Below are 22,834 nucleotides of genomic sequence, written 5' to 3'. Positions count from 1 at the left end.
AGCTGAGATCCTGCTGTCTGTTTCACTGGTGTGGTGTGAGTACACAGACAAACTGTATGAGAACTGGTGATGTATTTCCTGCCACATTATCCTGTACAGTCCTCAAGCTGACCAGGGGAAGAGGCTGACCTTCAGAAGGTCCAAGCTTGGCATGAAGCACAGTCAATACATGGGTGAGAAATCACGGTTACAAAAGGGAAACCCAGGGCTTGCCTCTCACTCCAGATCCTGCAGTCTACCACAGAGCAGGACTTGGCACCTGCATAGGGTATACCAGTCATCAGCCCTCTAAAGAGCTATAGCACATGCCCCTCAATCTTCTGGAAACGGATTTATGTGTTAAATGAAATGACATAGGACGGATCACGGGGAGGACAGAAGAACCATGGCTGATGCTTCATGCGTATTCTGGTCTGGACATCAGAGACATGAAATGGCCTGCAACAGCCCCGGAAGTAAGGATCACTGGGGAATCTGTGTTCAGAGGCACTGCTGACACGTGCCAGAAATGCCACTAGTAGTCCCGGACATGAGACGGGTAGTGGAACCAAAGTGGGTCGATTCAATGAGAAGCTCAAAACCTTAGTTGGTTTTGCAGAGCGTTTTTTTCTTTGGCCACATGCATTACACATTCCACACTTTAGGTCTGTTTCAATGAACGGGATTTCATTCACCTCCACACGCTTATTTAACCCATTAAGTGGTTCTAAGTTATGGGCAAATATAGTCACAAAAAAAGTAATCATATAAGGAAGATCAGGGCAAAGCTATCAGGAACTTTTCAATTATCTGACTTAGGCAGCGCCTCTAAGAAGTGTTGAGCAGAGGCTTGTTATGGGAGTGGAGAAAAGCAACTTGTCATCTATCTCAAAGTCACAACGGCTATGGTGTGCATAGCTATGAACTTCTGGATTAGAAAAGCCATATAGCAAGTTAGTAGGTAAGATCAGAGTGGATGTACATTCTCTGGACCCCTAAATTAGCCAAGAAATAGACCAGTGACACCCTAATTCATCTTCCTGGGGCCTAAACCATACAGTCTAAAAGCAAAGGCATGCTTAGATATATTTGCCAAAATATTTGATCTTTTATTACATTTCCTCTGTGACTTTATCTTGGATGCAATGTTTCAGAGGGGAGGCAAGACATTTTATAATTTCACATTTGTACCCCAGCTCTGGCAAATGTTCTAGAATTTGTTCATAGAGCCAACTTCCCCTCTGGACACAAAAGGCCAAATTTAGCTCACCCTTTTTTGTTCCTTTTTTCATCTCATCTGTTGCCACTTTTAATGCTTTTTCTAAAAGACTGACCACCCAGATCTTCAGTCCCCATCGGAAGTGGTGTGATGGTTAATCTTATGTCCATTTGACTGGCGGTGCTCGGATTAGACATTAGTTCTGAGTTGTCTGTGAGACTGTTTTTGGATGAGACGGGCATTTGAATCAGGAGATTGCCTTCCCCAATATAAGTAAACATGATCCAACCTGATGAAGGCCTGAGTAGAATAAAAGGCAGAAAAAGGAAGAATTTGCCCTTTTTTCCCTGCCTCATTCTTGAGCTGGGACATCTCAATTCAGCTTCTCCAGCCCTTGGACTGGGATTTGTACCACAGCCGTTCTCAGACCTACAGACGCAGCCCTAAATACAGCACTGGCTTTCCTAGGTATTTGGCTTACAAATGGCAGATCGTGGAGCTTCTTAATCATGTGAGCCAATTCTTCATAAGAAATAAATAAATCGATATATAATAGAGAGGCCTACCTCCCCGACTCACTGTCCGTAAGACTTCTGCAGTTCTGACTTCTCTGAGCCTCACTGTTTCCTCACTGATAAAATACAGAAGTTAAATGATCTCAAAGCTTTCCCCACTTTTCAAAGCTATGAATTCTGAATACTCAGGTTCTTGGACTCTGGCAGGTTCTTTAGAGCCACCCTTATAAGTGCTTGCAGATAAATATTAGCACAGTTATAGCCATTAGCATTTCTACATGTACATGCAGTTCAGGTAACCCAAGCGTGCCAGGCTTGCTGCCACCGAAGCAACCCATTACAGTCACCTCTGTACAGACAGGCTCTGCCTTTCTTGCTAAAATCAACATGAGGTATTTCAGAGCCACAGGGTAACAACCTGGATTTGATAAAGGACGCACACTGGAAGTCAGCCAAGCAAGATTTGGATACTAGTTCCGGCTCTGAGATTGATTATCTAAGTGCCCTTGGTTTAGTCACTTACATCTTGTGAGCCTCGTTCTTACCATTTTAAAGTGGACCTAACAACACCTTCACTACCTCCCTCACAGGTCTGCCGCGAGGTGCTGAATCCCACAGGCTGACCCGGCAGACCAGACCTACGTCACTTAACCACCCGCCACCAGGCACCACGGCCACAAGGTCACCCCAGGCCAGGAAGCCCCTCCATTCCTGGGAGGGAGGCCTGACAGCACTGAAGAGTTAGAAATCCTCTTGTTACCCCTACTTGCCTTTGCAGCTTGGTCTCCTGCCTGCCTTAAGTCACACGCTGCAGCACATAGTGGAAAAAGTGAGTTGGTTGTTTTTTATTACTACAGTGATCATGTTTAGCATTTTCACACCTTTGTTTATATCATTTTCTCCTTCCTGAGCACCTTTTTCTTCCAAGCATAATTACACAGCAAAATCCAAACATTTGTAGAAAAGAAAGTGGATGTTCTGAGCGCCCATGTTTGCATAACTCTGAAAGTAGCTTCCACACCTACTTTTATTGTGATGATTTTTGCATGTGGTAATTTTCTTACTGTACATATGCTCCCGAAAGTCACCAGACTGTCAGATACATCTTTATATAGTCCCAAAGCGAGCTAGCCTACAACAATTCACATATAGAACTCAATAAATACTCAATACATAATTAATAAAGAATTTATGAAAACAGACCCATGAGCCCAGGAATCATTTCATGGCTGTGTAGCTTGCTTGCTCTGAGCTTGCCTTTTGGTTTAGGAAGGACAGAGAGGGTATTTTCAGGCTTGCCTAAAAAGAGAGCTGTCATGTACCTGACGTCATTAAACCCGCAGCCCTGTCTGCCCCCGAATCCATTCCATTTCTGAGCATATCTGTTGGGTTGAAAGCAAAAGTCTTTATAATAGGACTAGACATTTTAATAGCCCCTGGGGAAATAAAAGCACTTCTTGAAGGTTATTTTTTTTTTCTGAATAGAAGTAGTCTATGCATGGAACAGCTAGAAAATGTCATAATGAGAAAAAAATATATTATTCTGTTCCCTGAAATCATAATACTGCTAAGTGATATTTATTGAATTTTTAATATGTTGCATCATCAGACGCATTGTCTCATTTAAGCTTCACAATGACTATACTGTAGAAATCATTATTATCTCCATTTTACAGATAAGGAACTGGCGACAGAGAGATGGCTGGTTAGTTGCTCAAGGTTACACAACTAGCAAGTGATGAAATAGATAACTTGGTCATGACTAGAGCTCTCTACCTGGACATGAACATTTGAGGAATTTCAGAACAGGACAGTTTCCCTATTCTGAGGCTGTTAACCTTAGGTCTCCAAGGTACTGGAACATGAAAATGGATAGGGGTTTTCATGGTCATTGTGTAACCTCTGTTCAGTTAGCTTTGAACTTAGATATCTTCTCTCTCTCTCTCTCTCCTTGGAAGAATGAAAATAAACTTGATTTCCGGCAGTTTTCATCAGTAGTCACCGGAAGGGCTTTCCCAATGCTCAGGAAAATACGGTTCCCATGACCTTTTGCCCGGGATTCTCTGTGCACGACTCAGGCACCAGAGCAATCAAAGCCCAAGCAGAAGAATACCTGTCGTCAGGCTGCACTGCCCCAGGGTGGAGCAGGGGCTCCTGGCTCGCCTGTAGTGCTCTGCCAAATGCTCAAGGCACAGGGTCCTTCATACCACTCTCCCCCACCAGGATAGGCACCCAATATTCCATTGGTAAAGCCTCCCATCCAACAAGGGAAGCTGAGAGGCAGCTACTAGTCAACCCAGGTGCTGGTGCGCAGAGAGGGCGAGAAGACTGAAGTGGGAAGGGCACGTGGATTTCAATACTACAGAAAGCAAGCCCCTTCCTCCCGACCGTGGTGCACTTTTTTATGAAAAGGACACACAGCTGGGAATTCCTACGGACGAAAAGGCCACACACGTGGCACAGAAAACATAAGTAGAGCTTGAATCATCCACAAAATGACCTCAAAAGGTGATCGAGTGACCTTTAAACCACCGCACCAAGAAAAACTGCTCCCATCTTGTTCCATCACCTAACTCAGCCCTAACGAGCAGGAATTTGAAGGCACTGTGTCTAATCTCCAAACAGCTCTGTAGGATCACTTATATTACAATTGATTTTTTTTCAATTTTTTCTGACAGCTCCATCTGTTACTTGGTCATGAGATGTAGATTTTTGTGCACTTCATGCATTTTATAGATATTGGCATCACTGGGCATTTGTTTGTTTGTTTGTTTGCTTGCTTGCTTCTGCCTCCGTCCAGCATTTCTTTTTTCTCACTCCAGTTCCTAGGCAGATATAGCTTTCTTCTAATAACACAGGCAAGGCACACACTATTGATCTGATTGCAGCATAGAACCCTCCTGAAATACTGCGAGCCGGTGACCTCATACTGCACTGCTCAGCACAAGTTAGGACAGCCTTCACAGAAGGAATCAGTCAAGTGTTTTACAGGAGAGGAAACTATAAAAAGAGAGTTCTTCAGACTCTTCTCTTGCTGTAATCCAGTCAGGTCATATTTTATTGGGGCTCATTGCCAAGTTAGAGAGTGATAAGTGTGGGAACCATGGAAACGGATTATGGCCAAATTGCTGTTGCTTCGAAACCCTAGTGACTCATGCTGCAGAACTCTACACATTATCCATTAGGGTACCTCTCGGGCTTTTGTCAGGAGGGCCTTTTACAGGCTCATTCTAGGTTCAGGCTCAGCCACAAGCTCGCTGGGAGAGTGAGTATGCCATCTGATATAAAAGCTACTGCAAGTCACAAGGGTTTTTTCATAAATAAGGAAAACATATCACAAACTGCACATTATCCTTGATCGATTTTATTTAACTGAATACCTTGAGTTATAAAAAGTATTTAAATATTCCTAAATGTTTAAGACATTTACAGTATTCTCTCCCTTTCTCTCTCTTTTAAAGTGAATTATTTGCCTCCACTTTTTAAAACTTCAAAGAAGAATGTGTCTTGCCAATGTCATTATACCTATGAAACTGTTAGGTTTCAATATTCTACATCTGAAAAAAAAATCCTAGTGGATCATTAGATTTTGTAAAGTCCCCAAAGCTATGAACACATAACATCACACCCCACTTCAAGCAGAACAAGTTGGAACAAGGATTCCCCTTTTATATACAGTCCTGAAAGTTAAATCTATTTCTTAATTAATTTATGAAATCAAAATAAAGCATTAAATAAACACAAACTTTCAGGTAGTTGACATATAAATGACATATAAATTCTGATTACTGTTTTTGTCAGAATCAATGATGCAAGGTTTCTGCAATGTAAGTGAACAAGAGTAGGAATTTTCAAAATAAGTCATGAAATTTTAACTGGCTGTGTACTTCTTGCCATCTCAGTGGGATGTACAGAAAGGCTAGAATTGAAGAGTCCTGACTAGTGCACACGTTTCACTGAATATTCCCATCCTATCTCAACATCTCATCTTGTAAAATGTGCCAGTCTTCTAGGATTACAGCAAATCAATAATTAGAAGACTGATTCTTCTCAGGATGATAGCACCCTTGATTTGGGGCTGAAGTCTGAAACACTCATTTAAATCATTCTTGTATAAACATAGTTGAAATGAAATTAACATTTCTTTTTGTATCTTAGTAACATCTTTTTAAAAATAGTTCCAAAATAAATACATGTTCACTGCAAATAAATGAAGAAATAGAAAAATCACAGGAAAGAAGCATTAGTTTTCTATAATCCAGCACTGATACACAGTTGACATTTGAATAACAACAACACAGGATTTAAGCTGTGCAGGTCCACTTACAAGACTTTTTTTTTTCCCAATAAATACATGCAGTACTATACGATCTGTGCTTGCCTGAATCAACGACGCAGAGCCGTGGATACAGAGGTTGACTATGGGACCTGAGCATCCTCAGATTTTGGTATCTTCCTGGATCCTGGAACGTCTGGATACCAAGGGACGACTGTTCAATCATTTACATTTTACTGCTTACTACTTTTCTCATTTGTTTATGCATAATTTTACAAAAATAATGGCAGACCCTTACCTCCCGTATGTAATTACTTTGCTCTCCATTGTGAATATTTTCTCTTATAACTACATATTTTCTGTACCACTTTCAATGACTACATGGATCTCTACAGTAAATATATAACGGAACCTACGTTACCCCCTCCTAAAAGAACTTTTAGATTTCTTTAAATTGTCCCTTTCGTACATTATGCTAATTGGATGTATTTAACTGTGACTTCATCTTAATTATTTATTCAGGGTAGATTCCCTAAAACTACCAGGTGAACTTGTAGGGACATTTTTAAAGATCTAAAAGATCTATTTTCAAATGTTCTTTAAAAGTTTATTCCAATTCACTTACTCCTCAGCAATGTCAATGCCTGATACCTTAATTAACCCTAGGAATTACAAATTTTTTATCTTTACTCAAATGATACATGAAAAGAGAATCTTACTGTTGTTTCAGTTTGCATATCTTTATTATTAAAGATATTTAACATTTTTTCATAAGATTTTTAAGAATCATCTGTGTGAATTGCCCGCCCATGCCTTTTACTTTTTAAAATATGTAGATATCAAACTTTTCTTTATAGATTTTTAGGTGCTTTTCATTCATTCACCACTGCCGGACATGGTTCCCACTTAGTCATTAAACTCTGTTAATCTTCTACTGTTGAGGTACAGAAATCTTCATTTTAGTTCATCAAATCTCATTTGTTTTCCTTGGTAATTTCTAGCATCTGTTTTTGTCTTCCAAAAGTCTTCTTGAATGCAAGATATATGTTCATATTTTCCAATACTTTTTTACAGTTTTATTTGCATTTAGTTTTTAAATCTATTTAAAATGGATTTTAGCATGTATAAAAGGACGGTGCTCTCTACCATATTTTGCATCAGAATGCATATAGAAAATCATTTTCATGGCACTCTGTGATAAACAGGTGAGGTTGCTCAAGGCCAGAATATATCAGCCACTGTAGTCACTAAAGGGACCATGTCCCGTCTTATCTGCAACCCACTCCCAGCATACCATTGGCATTTCTGCTGTAAGGCAAGTTAAGACATGAAATTTTAATAAAATAGCTTACCAATCATTCAAGTTACTGAATAATGCATTTTTCTCCCACTCATTTGAAATATCATTTTAATTATATACTAAAATCTTATATAAATGGGTCTTTTTCTGGTGTTTCTGCTCTGTTTCATTGATCTGAGTGCCTATCCCCACATTTATACCACACTGTTTCACATTTTGCAGCTTTGTAATAAGTTCAAGTCTTTGGTAATGTAAATTTCATCTTACAATTTTCTTTCAAAAACGGCAGTTCTCAACTACTTATGTTTCCAGATAAACTTCAGAAAATTTCTCAAAAATTTAGATGTTTGAAGGGGATTGTATTACAAGTAAACATCACTTGGAAAGTATTGACATGGCACAGTATTTTGTTTTCCATTTGGTAGACGTTTATTCAAATCATCTGTGTGACTTTCAATAAAGGTTAGTAGTTTTCTCCATTTAGGCAGACACTTCTGCTAAGGTCACTCTTATGGAGCGTCTGTTTTTGTTGCTATTTTCCATGGTATTGTGTCCTCATTATATTTTCTAGATGGCTATTATTGGCATAAAGGAAAACTATAAACAGTTAATTTGTTTACAACCACCAGACCATTAAATTTGGCCCATCTGTTTCGCCATATCCCATCTGTGAAGACTTTAATATGGAGGAAAATACTGTCCTCTGATAACACTCTTGGGAACGTACAGCATAAACTCAGAGTATAATTCTACATTATTTGAGTAGCTCCTTATTTTTAAAAAGTATATTTGTGTAAAGTGCATTCTGTTGAAAGAATCACAGAATATTCTCTGCATTCTCGCAATTTGATTTTAGCCTTTGGATTTAAAAATGTTACTAAGATACATTATTTAAAGACCAAAGATATGAAGGCTGAAATACTCAGCATAGTTACTTTAGAATTTAGAGGTATTTAGATTTTTTTTTTTATAAAACTCTATGTTTGATAAGTGTTCCCCAGTTATTTGCACACTCAAGCAATTTCACCAATGGTGTTTATGATGGCAACAGAGAGATATAATTAGATGCAAATGGGTACGTTTTGTAAGCAAATCTCCATTTCCTACAGTGGTATCCAAAGTTAAAAAATCAAAGATTTTAATGAAACATATCAAAGGACAAAATAAAATCCTTAAATTAGGAAACAAATGGCTCTAAATTATTTCTTCTTCCAAAATTGTGCCTAAAAAAAGTGGTTCATAAGGTTGACAAATGCTATCCCCATCTTGCAGAGGAATGGATATCTTCCAGGTTTTCAGGTAATGTTTTAGAGAAGGGAAAAGAAACCAGCAGATCTCTGGCTTTTCTTGGGACTAGACTCAACAGATTTTAAAATCAGGTACACTCAGCTCCTTAGGTACAGGGAAACTGCTCTCAAGCTTTATTGAGTTGCTGGTTAATACACAGGAACTAAATTAGGTCTATGATTTCAGGTGCCCTTTTTTAATGACTCATTTTTCTGTCAATGAAATTGACAACAGAGACCAGCTCAGTTCCTTTGCCCACCTCTGATCCACCTGGTTGAGTCACATAACATAGTCAAGTGTTGCCAGATACAGGCTGTTGCTCTCTATTGGTGTTTTCATAGAAATAAGATTAGAGAGATGGAGCCTGCACAAACCCAGGGAGGTTTTCAGCAGACATGAGGGATGGCATCAATCATTCACCAGAAGGTCTCACATAGGAGATTTTCACTGATAGTGCAGACTTCATGTATCTAAAGATGAAGTACATTCCTTTTCTGGTATAAGTCATCTCCTTTGGCACAGGGCTTCTTCACTGAACCCAGAGCCCTCCTAAAAGATTCAGATAGTGTATCTCCCTTCCATTCCTGAGACTAAAGAGGAATTTCTAAGATGAAAAAGGGAAGCCAGGTTTAACCATGAGTTGAAGTCACATAAAGAATTTGCAAAATGTGCTTATCACCAGGGAAAACCTCTAGTGATCCTTTTATAATCTTTTTCAAAGGGAAAAAGAAAAATTGAGAGCCCTCCGTTTTATTCTGAGGTTTTCCCTTATTGATGCCAATCAAGTCATTTATTAGTTAATGTAACCAGACAGACTGTACTCATGAATATTTTGACTTTTAAATATGGATAACAAAGGAACAGATATATAAGCTTGCCGAAGGATACAGTGATATGCTAAATAAAAGTCACCTTGGTGATAATACACTCCTCCACTTTAGGAAGAAAAGAACGAAGAGGCTCAGAGAAAACTTTGAAAGGTAAAGTGCAAATGTGACAATTTATATCACCGAGATGTAAATTATGAATATATTTTAAGTGTTGTTAAATTTTTTAAAATTTTAATTAGTCTAATTAACAATTAACTTAAAATACAGAGGTTAAGAATACTTTTTAAAATGACACTGGCTGTTCAAGAAGAGAAATAAAATAAGAAAAATGAAAAATAAAATACTGAAATAACATTTTGCCTGGGCTAAGGGGGCAATGATTTTTTTTTTTAAGTTAAATAACATACTCACTGACCAGAGTGTGGGAAAATGGCATTCTCATTCTTTGTTGTTATGAATACAAGTTGGTAAAAATTCTGTAGAGAATAATGTAGTTGAATCCATCAAACTTACAGAGGCACCGACTGCTTTACCCAGAAAGTTCCAATTTTAGGAATTGATTCTATTGATATACCCCTACCTCATGCAAAATATCTTTGAACAAAGGTAGTAATTGAAGCTCTGCTAGAAATAAGAACAACAAAAATTAGAAACAACTTAAATGGGCATCAGGAGAGGGTAATTAAATATCTATCTTTAACTCATGTACAATGAAATATTATATGGCATCTAATACAGTAAAGAAATGACTGTAAAAGCTCATATGGTACAAACGTAATTGCAAACCAAAATGCAGAATAATGTGAAATATATAATTTTATTTGTGCATATATGCTCATCAGTGCGTCAATTAACTCTAGAGGTGTACATAAGAAACTAACAAAGGTGGCTACGCATGATGATAAAAATGGTGGAAACTTTCGTTTATATCATGCACAGATGTTACCCAGAGGAAAAAAACAAGGAGAAAAGATAATGAAATAATTCGAGAGAAATAAATAAAACAAAAATAATTTTCTGTGTACAATCAACTTAACATGAGTAATAAGTGTTTACTATGTGAAAAGCAATAGGTTTTTATCGGTAATTATTCTCTCCATTTTTATAGGATTTTAGACTTTGAAAGCATTTTCCCAGAGTTGGTGCCAAAAGTTCTATATTCCAAAACTTGGACCCATGCTGACTCATTGCCTAACTGTAAGGAAGTCGTTTGATCTTTTTATACTTTTACATCTAACTCTTTGAACAATGATTATAAGATTTCTATCTTCCTTTCAAATCAAATACAATGTCAAAAAATAAACCACAGAATTGATTTTTTTAACAAACATGCACCATAGTTCTAAAAATTGTTTCCTTAAGGTCCTTGGAAAAAGAGTAGAATATTTTAATGTTAATCCTTTTAATTCAAAGAGTTATTTTCCTAGACCATTTTTTCTCTTGTGTTTTCTCTGATTTGCATTCATATATTTTAGCTACTTCTGTTCTCATTTGAGTTCTTGTTGACAGGCTTCAAAAATAGCATTTATTTAGCTCCTTTTGCCAATGCAGTGAGTTATTTAACTTTTTAACCACTGCCAGTGTAATCCATGTAACTACAGTGTGCCTGCCCAGCCACTCCTGGGGTTACCTTGAACACTGTCTTCTTATAATCCCACCCTGTTTTCCTTTCAGATTCCCACCAAGCCAGGTTCTCACTCAGACTGTTAGCTCTGCTAAGACTTGGAGCTGCTGTCAGCTCTGATTAGATTCTATTCCTCACTACAAGCCTATTATGGAATGTGCTTCCATAATAAAATTTAGTCTGAAATAGACTGTGTGCTAAAGGTCAAACTAAGATAGCCTTTGGCTTCCCCCTAGATTCTAAATTGACTTTCTAGTTCATGAATCTCCTCTTTTATATTTGTTTGCAGGATGGCCTAACCTTAGTGGAATAGAGATCTGATAACCCACCTATCTAGCTCCATTGTTTCTGGTGGCTTTACTCGGAATGGGTTGGATTCTGGGAGTCTAAAATCATTGCTGCCCTAAAATTAGGTAGTCAAGGTCATTGTATCTCCTTGCCAGAGCCTCCTCTGATACCTCTTCTCTTAATCATATATGCTGATGCCCTTCCCTTTGGTTAACGTACAGAGTTCTGTTCTTGGGTTGGTCCCTGATATACTTCTGTAACACTAGTACCATAAAGGGATGGGGTGTCTCTTCAGGATATTGATTTACAAGAGAAAACTAAGACCCCAGTGAGTCCCCAGAGATTACAGTAGAAGTGAGTCTCAATTAACAGGCTTTTATTAAGTACCTATTATGTAGACTCAAATAGCATATAATGCAGTTGGGGAGATGAGTCATGGACTCACGAATAGGATATGGAAAGCAGTACATGATGTGTGCCAAATAAATGATACATATTTTCAAATATCATAGGAGCGTGTAATCAGATAGCAATCACCTCCAGCTGGGATAAGCTTGGAAGGCTTCTTGGACAATTTCAATTGAGTTTTTAAACATAGGAAGGATTCAGGCCATTGAAGTGATGAGATACTACCAACGAAGGAAAAGGCATAAACCAAAAACAAAGTATAAAATAGGTTTTGGGGACAGTGAGCACACACATCGGCTGGAATGGAGGTGTTTTGGGTATGCAGGTCATAAGCCTTGTCATACTCAGAGACCTCTCCTTTAGGAAGCTGCCCAGCCCATACGTAGCCTTCTGCTCGGGGAAGAAGCCCCAGCACCACCACCCCTTCATTAATTGCACAGACGGATAATCAGTGGTTAAGCTGGATTTGGGCAAGTGACTCAAAAGCAATCAAATCAATTACCACAATGGTGTCCTGGCATGTCAGCCTTTGTCCAGAAGAGATGATGGTGCTTAGCTCAGCTATTCATACCAACTGCCTTGGAATTTGAAGACTGGTCACATACATGATAGCAAAGGGAAACAAAGACAACGTGACAGGGAGATGACCCCTCATCCACTCTCCTTGTACCTTTTTTTTTAAAACATGTTTTTTATTGAGATATAGTCCATGTACACTCTTCTTATATCTTGAGTCTCTTTGCATCCACAAGAAGCTACAGACCCCAGGGTATCCATATATGAGATGGGGAGATGAAGGGTTATGGGGCAGGGCCCTGGAGATAGGCTCCTACCCATGGCCTTGGAATTTGCAGAAAGATCTACAATGCCTCAGTTTCCCTCCCTCCATGGCTAGAGAAAATGTGAAAGTGGGCTAACGTGAAGGGAAGATGGAGGTAGGACAGGAGACTTGCTATCTTTCAACATACGAAGCTCCTTTCCAAGTTTACAAATTGCAGGATTTAACTTGTTCATGAATAGCGTTACCTGGAGGTACACATATCTCCATCTTCACTTAGACAGTATAGAATAGGGGTCAGAGCCCCCAAATCTGGCGCCTGAGCGTTTGGAATTGAATCCCACCTTCCCTGCTATTAGCTACATAACCAAGGGCAAGTTATTTTGTTTCTCTGTACCTCAGTTTCTACATTGAAAAACAATGAGGAGGATGATAGTAATTATATCTGCCTTATCGGGTTTTTTGTTATAAGAATTAAATAAAGTGCATGGTGTATAGTAAGAACTATAAAAACACTGTAAAATAAACTTAGCATATTTTTATTTTCAAAGATTCTATGTAAGTACAGTGGGTACTGGATGTCCCCTCAGCCTCGGCTCCTAAGGACTTAGGTAAAATACTTGGAGTCGTTTTCATGGTGAATATAGTATATGATGGCACCAGGAGTCCTTTTGGGATGCTGTCCCAGCCGAATATATAAAAAGATCAATTAAAAAACGCATCCTAGAATTTCGTTCTTCCCACAACCCTGGGCAGCAGGGAGAGAAAACTATGGGAACTTGAGTCAAGAGCGGGAGCCCCATAGAGGGACAGCAGCTCCAGGGAGTCACAGCAGCCTCTACGCCTTCACTGTGCACCTATACGCATGGCTGTGCCACGTGGCATGTTTGAGTTAAGGGAGAACATTGCAGGGGATTCAATTCCTTCTTCAAAAGGAGAGTGCAAGGGCCAGCCATACAGAGAAGACATTGACGAGGCATTTTTAAAATCACTTGTAATTTGAAATTCTCTAAAAAAAAATATACTAAGAAGAAAAAAAGCAATACCTAAAACGCCTGCCTCAGCAAGCTGACAATCACTGCCTTGGCACTGACTCTGTCCCGGTACCCGGAGCCCGCAGCAGGACGCTTGGAGCCCTGCAGCTCTGAGATGGAGAGAAGGTTCTTTCACAGCAGCTCTGGGGAGGAAGAGGCCTAGGGAGCAGAAGTCAGTGATCGGCAGTCTTCTGGTAGTGGCAGGGAGCAACAAGACAAAGGTCGTATATGCACCGGTTTTTAATACTAATCTGGTTTCCGGTCTCATCTAACACACTTGCGTCTCACGTAGGTCTGTCTTTCTTTCCAGGCTCCCGGGGTAATCTTCTGACTTTAGATCCATTTTATCCTTCCTTTGTTCCCACACACCTAAGGCCTGGTGAAGCCTTACTTCTTGAACGTATGCCTAGCTGCACTCTCAACACATCCAGCGTCTCATTTTAACACAGCTGATCAAAGCAAGATCTTTATTTCCTTGAATCTGCTCTATCTTAAAAACCTCCTTCCTCTTCTGGTTTCAATTGTCTGCAGTCTATTCAAAATACTTGAAAAGACTTCATCTTCCCAAGCATCACTTTATCACAGTATTTTCTTTCTTAGAATCCTAGAGTTGTTCTTTATTGCTTCCTGAATCCTATTAAAATCTAAGACTGTGGGCTTTATTGCCTTCCAACGACTGGATCTCCCATTTTTCCACATTTCATTCCAACCTGACTGCCTTATTTCCTGTTACTTTACCACTCTGCTGCCAGCAGAGGGCCTCTCACACCCAGTCACACATGTGACATCTTCCATTTGAATACCATTGCACCACTCCTTACACAGCCATATCTTTAAAAATCTTCAGTCTGATGGCTTTCACTCAAAACTTGCTTATAGTTGGTTTTTCCCAAATAGCACATAATTTTTCTTCTTTCTTCCCCAATCCCTGAGAATTCCACCATTATAAACACGGGATGATGAAGAAGACGATGATGATGATAACTTTCATGAACAAAATAATACTAACAGCCATGGATAGAGTTCTGTAGTTGCCATAGCAATTCACAGAATCTTACTTTGTTGTTGTTACTGTCATTATTACTATATTTAGTTAGCAGAAATTTTTTTCCAACTCTTTTCTTCCGCACATCATTCATTCTATATTTCACATAGTGCTTCATATACGTGGGGTAAAAGAAAGCTGAAAGGATAGACTGAGTTCTCATTGCGTGGTTTTAGAAAATAATTTCCCCACGAGGCCTCCTGTTTTCTCGCATTACAAGTTGGGATAATAAATGATTTGCCACTCCCTTCCCTCTATCAGCAGAGCTTTGAGGATTAATGGTAGAATTATGAAAAGGACTCATTTCACAAAGTCACCAAGAAGTGGAATTCAAGAGAATCGTGGCCCAAAGGGGCACACAGACCAGCATATTCCCCCATCTCTGTTCCATGTCCATTCCAGCTTTAAGGGTATGATGTAGGCACAGTGAAAGAAAAGCTATCCCAGAACCCTTGAGTTTTCATCCTAAAAATCAAGACACATACTGGTCACTAGTTAAATTGACCAGAAAGTTTGGCAGAAATATCCTTCAATGGCATATATAACTGCACATAATTCAGGGCCCTGAGGCAAATTCCAAATAAAGCTTCATCATTTCCACAGGCATTAACACTTATTGCCTCGGGGAGAAAAACTCTAAGAAAAGATCATCTTGGTTTTGCATTACTAAATCAGCACTCTGAAATAAAACATTTGCTCTGTTTCAGTATTTACTGAGAAATGTTTATATTCTGGGTATTATTTTTTCTAAACTACTGATTTCTGCCCCTTAATTCTGCAAAATATTTAACATGCAACACCACAGGCTGCCCCTTTTGGAGAACAGAACAACCCCGCAGAGCAGCCAGTTACCGCCACTCAGGGCACTTTTACAGCACTCTGCCTTTGTGCTTCAGGCTTTTTCAGAAACAACTTTTTATTTTAGGGCAATGAAACAAGAACCAAGGTATGTTTAAATAACCATAGTGAGGGCTTATCATGATTAGGGGAAAGTGAACAAATCTAAGAGGAAAAAGGAAGAAAAAGGAAAAGGTAATCAACACAAAATGAGCACAGACACGGTGCCTGACGTGATGATAAGTATTTTCCTTTAAGTTATTCACACAGTTAACATTTTATTTTGAAAAATGTAAAAGAATAGTACAATAAACACATATACTCTTCACTTTGTTAACATTTTGCCACATTTTCACACTATATCTACATAAGAAATATAATAGATTTATATATAGAGAAAGATATATGTGTATATATACAGATGTGTTTATACATATATATATAGAGATTCATATATTCACAAGAGACACACACATATTACCTCTGTGCATATTTATGTATATATATGGTATATGTGTGCATATATGTGGTACCTTTTAAAGTAAGTTGCAGACATCATGACACTTCACCTCTAAATACTTCAGCATGCATCTCTCAAAACCAAGGATGCTCTCCTGCAAAATCTCTGTACCATTACCCATATTAAGTTTGATCTCTGGCATATGTCTCAACTACAAGATTATTTGTAATTTCTCAACCTTAAAGACATATTTTTCCTTACAATTCAAATGCAATATGGGGGGAAGGGATGCTTCCTTTGAGAATATCCCTTTCTTCAACAATGTTTTATCTAGCTATTTTAAGTATCAACTGGTGATCCCGAATTATAAAGATACTACTCCAATTTTACCAAAGAAGACACCAAGTTTTGCAGTCTAGAATAACTAGCTGGCATGTAGATGAGCCAGGCTTCAAACCTCATCAGGGCCATAGACTCATAACCAACTGCCACTGGGGTCATGCTGCCATCAAGATCTTGATAAAATCGGCCCTAATTCCTATACCACCACCCAGAGGAAATCTATTGCTTTTTTTTTAAGATTCCTGTAACTTCTTCTGGAATTTATAGTCTCAGGGATACTCCTGGGTCCAGCTTCCTGGCCCTGATGAATCAGTGTCTCCTGTTCCACATAAACCCAAATGCTGGGCCTACTTTCAGCTTCTTTCTTGATTTCTCTATGTAAAAGTCTGAGTGGGTAGCAGACTTTACGGTAGGATTGAAGAGATGTTAAAGGTAAGGAAAAGATTTTCTTTGTCTCTTCACCAAAAACCTAGAATTGAAGATTAGACATTTCTATCCTACACATCATTGTCTCGCCTCCAGGTCCGCAGCGTCATCCACCCCAGCTTCTGTCTTCTTCCTGTTGTGAACACAGAGATTAACTTCCTCTCATATTTCTATGGAAAATAATCCAGCACTTCCCTTACAGTAAACTCTGCTATTCCTGCTCCCCACCCCACCCCACCCCCGTCTTCTGGTGTGTATCCAGACTCAGCCAAAGCTTTAAATTACACCTGATCAAAATGTGATTAAGCTTTCAGCTTCCAACTCCCCCTAAGTCATTCTAAGGAGGCCTGGAGGAGGCAGAAAGAGTAAAATTCTTGTTACACAATCTCTTAGGAAAATCAACCAATTGACCTAAGACCTTAAAATAAAGCCTAGCTTATGTGTCTCTGAGTTTTCATGGGGGTAAAACACGAACTGGAATGGGCCACCAGTCGATTCAACTACCCATTTCTCCTCCCCTCCCGCTTCTCGTATCTCTATTTTTCCCAACCATCATCTGCTTCCTAGCATTGAAAGAGTTTTCTGCTCTGTGGTCAGGCCTGTGCCAGAGTTAATAAAAGTTTTGTCACTGCTGTGCTTCTCTGATGGCACCATCTCAAGAGAAATAACTCAGACAAGAACTGTTCCAAAAAGGAAAACGGAGAAAAGCCAAGGAGAATTCAGCTAAATGTAAGGCACTCATCTTTTGAAGATCTTCTCTCCTCTGCCAGGATCAAGATGAACTATTTCTGCCCCCTCAGTAACCCTCCTCTTCCAGTCATTTTTACGATTTCTTGTGGACAGACCTGCTTCGTTTTTATGTATGTCTAACTTCCAGAAAGTATGTGGACTGGAAATAAACGGCAGAAAAAGCGTGGTGACAACGTCCAAGATCATCCAGAGGGATGACTTTGAAAGACTGAGAAGATATAAGAAAGTGTCAGTAGCTTTTTTTGAAGGAGAACTTCAGAAAAGGAAGTCAGAATAGGCAGAGATAGCGCAGAGCTGGGGAGATGCTAGTTTGCTGCTGTTCACAAAATTGAAATGGATCTAGGGAACCATATGTAAGCCCTTTTTTTTCCTTAAGGAAGGTCTTATTTTCCTTCTAGGAGTAGAAAATAAAACAAATTATGAACATTTTTCAAAAAGCTTCAAGAGAATCCATTAGCCTGATAAAAAGATCCAATTTCTTTTATACATTTAATTATCAAATTATAATTGCCCTGAAATAATAAATAGTAGTTCACTATTTTTAATTTTTATTTACATATCTTTTTATTGAATATAGTCAGTTTTCAATGTACTGTCGATTTCTGGTGTACAGCATAATGCTTTGGTCATACATGAACATACATATATTCATTTTCATATTCTTTTTCATCATAAGTTACACAAAATATTCAAGTTATTGAATATAGCTCCCTGTGTGTGTACAGTATGAACTTGTTGTTTATCTTTTATATATATATATAAAACTAACTAAGATATATATATATATCTTGGTTAGTACCTGCAAATCTCGAGCTCCTAATTTATCCTTTCCCACCCTCATACTCCGCTGGCAACTGTAAGTTTGTTTTCTATGTCTGTGAGTCTGTTTCTTTTTTGTAAATAAGTCACTTTGTCTTTTTTTTTTTTTAAGATTCCGCATATAGGTATTTGTAAATAAGTTCATTTGTAATTTTTTTTTTTTTTTTAGATTCTACATATGGTATTCTTTTCTCTCACCATTTTTTAATGCTTAGGTATGAGCTAAGCATGATTTAAGTGCCTCATTTGGAATGCTCCTATTTTATAGATGAGAAACTAAAACTTAAACAAAACAATTGGCTCAAGTTTCCAAACTTACACAATTAGTAAATGGTGAAACCATGAAAACTACCACAACCTACTTGAGACCCTATATTTTGAAGCTGGATTAGCCAATACAGGAAGACGCCAAAAGACTGATTTGAGTCCATAGAGGATCAAGAGTTACACAATCTTAATATCTTACCTATGGCTCTCGCAGAGCCTCCAAAATCAACCACTTCTGGTTAATTTCACTTTTAGGCACACCAAATAAAAATGTCCAAAAAAGATCATCAAGAAAGGTGGAATTTTAGATAAGAAGAGAGAATTCTAAGGACAGCAAAGTGCAGCTGCCTCTGTCTCCCTAGAGGGAAGGACGTGGGGAACTCCTTGGTGCTGTCCACAGGTAGCAGAGTCTACATTATAACTGGAGCGTTAAAGCTGAAATGCATATGGGGCTCTTAGGTATTTCCAGATCCCTGCTTCATTTAAGCCTTCTAGGGTAAGTAAACACCAGTAACACTTTCCAATCAAACGGGCAAACATTTTACCTTTCTGTTTGCTCACAGTCAACAGTTTGTCTTGCTATTTCTGCTGGATCAGCGTTGAGAAATGGGACCCTGGAGAATCAAGGCCTTTCACCTTGCATTAATTCCTCTGCCTGCCCAGTAACAGAAATAACACTGCACTGCTCAGAACCCTGCTGCAGATAAATTAGCCAATGTCAACAGAGGATAACGAAGATTAAAATGGTGCAGGTCCTGTTGTCGTGAATAATGAACACATTAGCTATACATCGTTATCCCAAACATGCGTATTAAAGCTGATCGGCTACAAATCCCGTGACATTTTACTAGATGACGGTTCAATTTAAAAGGAGGCCCTTTGGAAAAATATCTCCTAGATTTATATAAGATTTTAAAATAATTTTCATATCTCAAACCATTAACTGTTTATTTAGGATCCCATTTTACATGGTCACTCATTATCTACCAGGTCATTCTGAACTTTCCACAAAAGGATTTCAAATAGCACCAATTTTTTTTTTCAACCTAGCCAGTAATGAGCCTTTCTTCTTGAAAATTTTTATAGAAAGTTGGGAAGCATATTGAGAAAAAAATAAATAGACCTGATTTATGGAGATCCACCCACTCTTCAGACCTCCTGAATGTTCCCGCCACTGCCATCACCCCGGCCACTGGCGGGACCCACCTGATGTGCTTCTCCCTCCCAGCCAAGCCCCACCGTCTGCTTTCCTGTCCAGGTAACTGCCTAACCCACCCCATCTTAAATGCCTGGATTCACAATGAATCTTTTAAATTTTGCTTTGTGGTTTAATGTGATCAGTCAGTCCATCTACGCTTGTGAATTCTAGACTAACTACACCTGAGTAACATTGTCTCCTTTTTACCTGGGACCTCCTTATTGCATGATGTTTGTTCTCGAATATCTGTGTACATATCAGATGGTTGGCGCTGTGACTGTCTTAGTATTTACTGACTCTGTGGACCCCTCAATCCTCACCACTCCGGGGCATCCTCTGTGCTCACCTCAAACCCTCCCCTTCGGGCTTCTCTGCCCCTTTATTTATTGTGCAAACTGTAAATCTATTGTGGCATGTCCCTTGGCGCTTTCACTGGATGAGCTGTTCTGCTAGAACAGTTTTTAAACGAATCTGCTCTCTGTGGCTGCTAGTTGGGAATTTTATCATTCTGAGAGACAGAGCCACAAAGGAGAGAGAGAGCATGAGAAACAGAAGCTCCAGTGACTCATTTCAGAACAGAATCCTAAAATAAGCTAGCTTTCCAAATGTGCATAAAATTTTGACTGCATCTGTATGCCCAGCACGCAGCAGTGAGTTGCACGTTCTGCTTATCTCTGGTACAATGAGGCATATTAAAACTGCCTTCCAGAGCTTGCTCCTACCCTGCAATAATATTGACAGTGCCAGTGTGGTGTGGCCGGCAGGTCCTTATGGAGAAGGAGAGAGAATGTCTATGGAAGACAAACATTGGGGGAATCTGCCCCTGAGGCCCTGTTGCTGCCATTTGTTAAATACAGGGCTGGGTTTGAGGCATCAGAGATGAAGATGAGGGAAAATGGGTGGCAATTATTCATATGGAATTCATGGAGGAACAAAAAAATATCCTAAAGAAAGTCTTTAGCTTAAAAGGATAATTTGGAAAGGATGTTTCTTCATCCCCAGTGTTAAATGAGCTTCTCAAAATACTTAACTTGGACTCCACGGACACCCTAAGGGTTCCTGGGAGTATTCTGCAATTAGATGCAGAATGACGTGGTGTGTGTATTAGGGGCAGAGAATATTTCAAGAATAGAACTCAGAGTAGTTCATGACCTCAAAACATTTATAAACTTGAATTAAAAATTGCAAATCTTTAAGTTAAATTAAAATATCATGCAATAAAATCTGCAGAAATACTGGCTAAAGAGGCAAAAAAAAAAAATTTGTAAACTTAAAAAGACCGAAAAAGAGACACTCCAAATGACTATTTGGAAATAATGCACCCAGGCACTGATTTATAGAGGTATGGTATATGATGACCACAGCAAAAGAACGATACTATTTCCTTATTGTTGTTATTATTATTATACTCTTTATCTCACATTTTCTTATGCACAAACCCAGTGAAAGTGAGGTGCCTCATGGAAGACAGAAGTTAAGTAATAGGATTAACAGAGCTCTGAGATTCCAGGGAGTCATGTAAACCATCCAAGCCTCTTCTTTCAACTCCAAAATAAGAATTAGATCTGATGATACTTCAAGGGAACCTTCAACTCTAAACTTCTATAACAAAGCCTTTTTTCGTACTATAATTTAAATATTTGTTCTCAAATGTACAGTCAATACAAAACAAAATTTTAAAATAACAACAAATACACAAGGAAGAATACCCAAGCTTTTGCATTCTCCTAAAATCTCTCCTAAAATGAAGACACTCTGCCGTCAAAAACCACTCTGGAATATCTACAGAATTTGGCCCAAAGCACAGTTTGCTTATGATTTGGTGATAGTCATTGACAAAAAAATTGTAGTTTGGAGGATTGCCCAGTTTATTGATAACTAACACTAGCCATTATTCTTAAAATTCAGCTTGCATCAGAATCACTTGAAGGCCTTGTTGGAATACAGATTTCTGGGCACCACTCCCAGAGTTTCTGGCTCGGTGTGTTGGTGTGAAGCCTGCGAAATGGCACGTCTAACACGTTCCCAGGTGATGCTGAAGCTCTCGTTCCAGGGACAAGGCTACCCTGTGCTGCCTCCACCCTACCCTTTCCCTACAACAGAAAGTTTTCTGGGCCCAGGAATAACTCATTTGATTGTCATAAAGGAAACTGAGATCTGTCTTATTTTTTTCTGTCTCTGAGAGGAGATAAACGATGTTTAGAAATTCATAATTCTCTCATCCACCTATAGACTCATTTTCTGGTAACTCATCAGTTTCATTGACTTCTTCTGACCTCTGGGTGGCAGCAGCTTTAATATCTCAGATTCCCCCAAAGAGAGAAAAAGAACCATGTGTATCAGCCACGTGTATGATGAAAGGAAAGAAAGAGAGAAAGAGAGAAAGAGAGAAAGAGAGAAAGGAAGAAAGAAAGAAAGAAAAGAAAGAGAGAAAGAGAAAGGAAGGAAGGAAGGAAGGAAGGAAGGAAGGAAGGAAGGAAGAGACAGAGAGAAGGAAGGAAAAAAGAAAGGAAGAAAGAAAGAAAAAGAAAAGAAAGAAAGAAAGAAAGAAGGAAGGAAAAAAGAGAGAAAGGAAGTGAGGGAGGAAGGAAGGAAGGAGGGAGGGAAAAGGTTAGTATCACCGAGCTTTGGATCTTGACCAGACAATTCGATGTCCTGGCATAGGAGGTATTAAATGAGTAGCGTCCAGTGAATACTGAGGGGTAGACACCTACTCATTACAACTCATTAAAAAAAAACTGGAATTTTTTGGTTGTTGTCCTGGGTGTGAACTTGATATTTTCTCAGTACCTCTTACTTAGTTCCACAGATGATGCTATTGCTTCTGAGAAGGAACTGTACGCACAGCAGCTGAGTGCGAGAGAATAAACACCGGATGGAGCTCCAGTCCTGCTACGTCCTTGCTACGTGACCTTTCTCATTTCCTGTTTGCTGTGGGTAAAGTGGAAACTCCTTAGATTGCCATGAGTCTTTGAGGGAAATTTGCAGTTTCCTCTCCTTTCGGTTCCCTGCAGAAAGATCTTCATTCTCCATGTGCTTTATCAGCTACTTTCAAAGTCCCTAACATACCTGAGAACTATTTGAATGACACTTACACATTAAATTTGTCCACTTTTAGAGATCATATAATCTCTACTCTCCTATATATTCTT

General features: G+C 38.9%; 1 long non-coding RNA gene across 5 annotated transcripts in view; it reads right to left on the bottom strand.

The window, feature by feature from the left end:
* LOC105077303 (uncharacterized) overlaps positions 1–22,834 on the bottom strand; it is a 315,119-nt gene that overhangs the window by 14,919 nt on the left and 277,366 nt on the right. For 4 of the 5 annotated variants that reach the window (XR_012508552.1, XR_006728449.2, XR_006728447.2 and 1 more), the window contains one exon: positions 15,655–16,781. The exons of the other annotated variant lie outside the window; for it this stretch is intronic. This is a non-coding gene — a long non-coding RNA (uncharacterized LOC105077303). Of the gene's footprint in view, positions 1–15,654; positions 16,782–22,834 lie in introns of those variants that run through there. 5 annotated transcript variants of the gene reach the window in all.

Source organism: Camelus bactrianus, chromosome 8 (genome assembly GCF_048773025.1).
Source record: "Camelus bactrianus isolate YW-2024 breed Bactrian camel chromosome 8, ASM4877302v1, whole genome shotgun sequence".
Taxonomy (NCBI): Eukaryota; Metazoa; Chordata; class Mammalia; order Artiodactyla; family Camelidae; genus Camelus; species Camelus bactrianus.
This window is presented reverse-complemented; position numbering and strand designations above follow the sequence as displayed.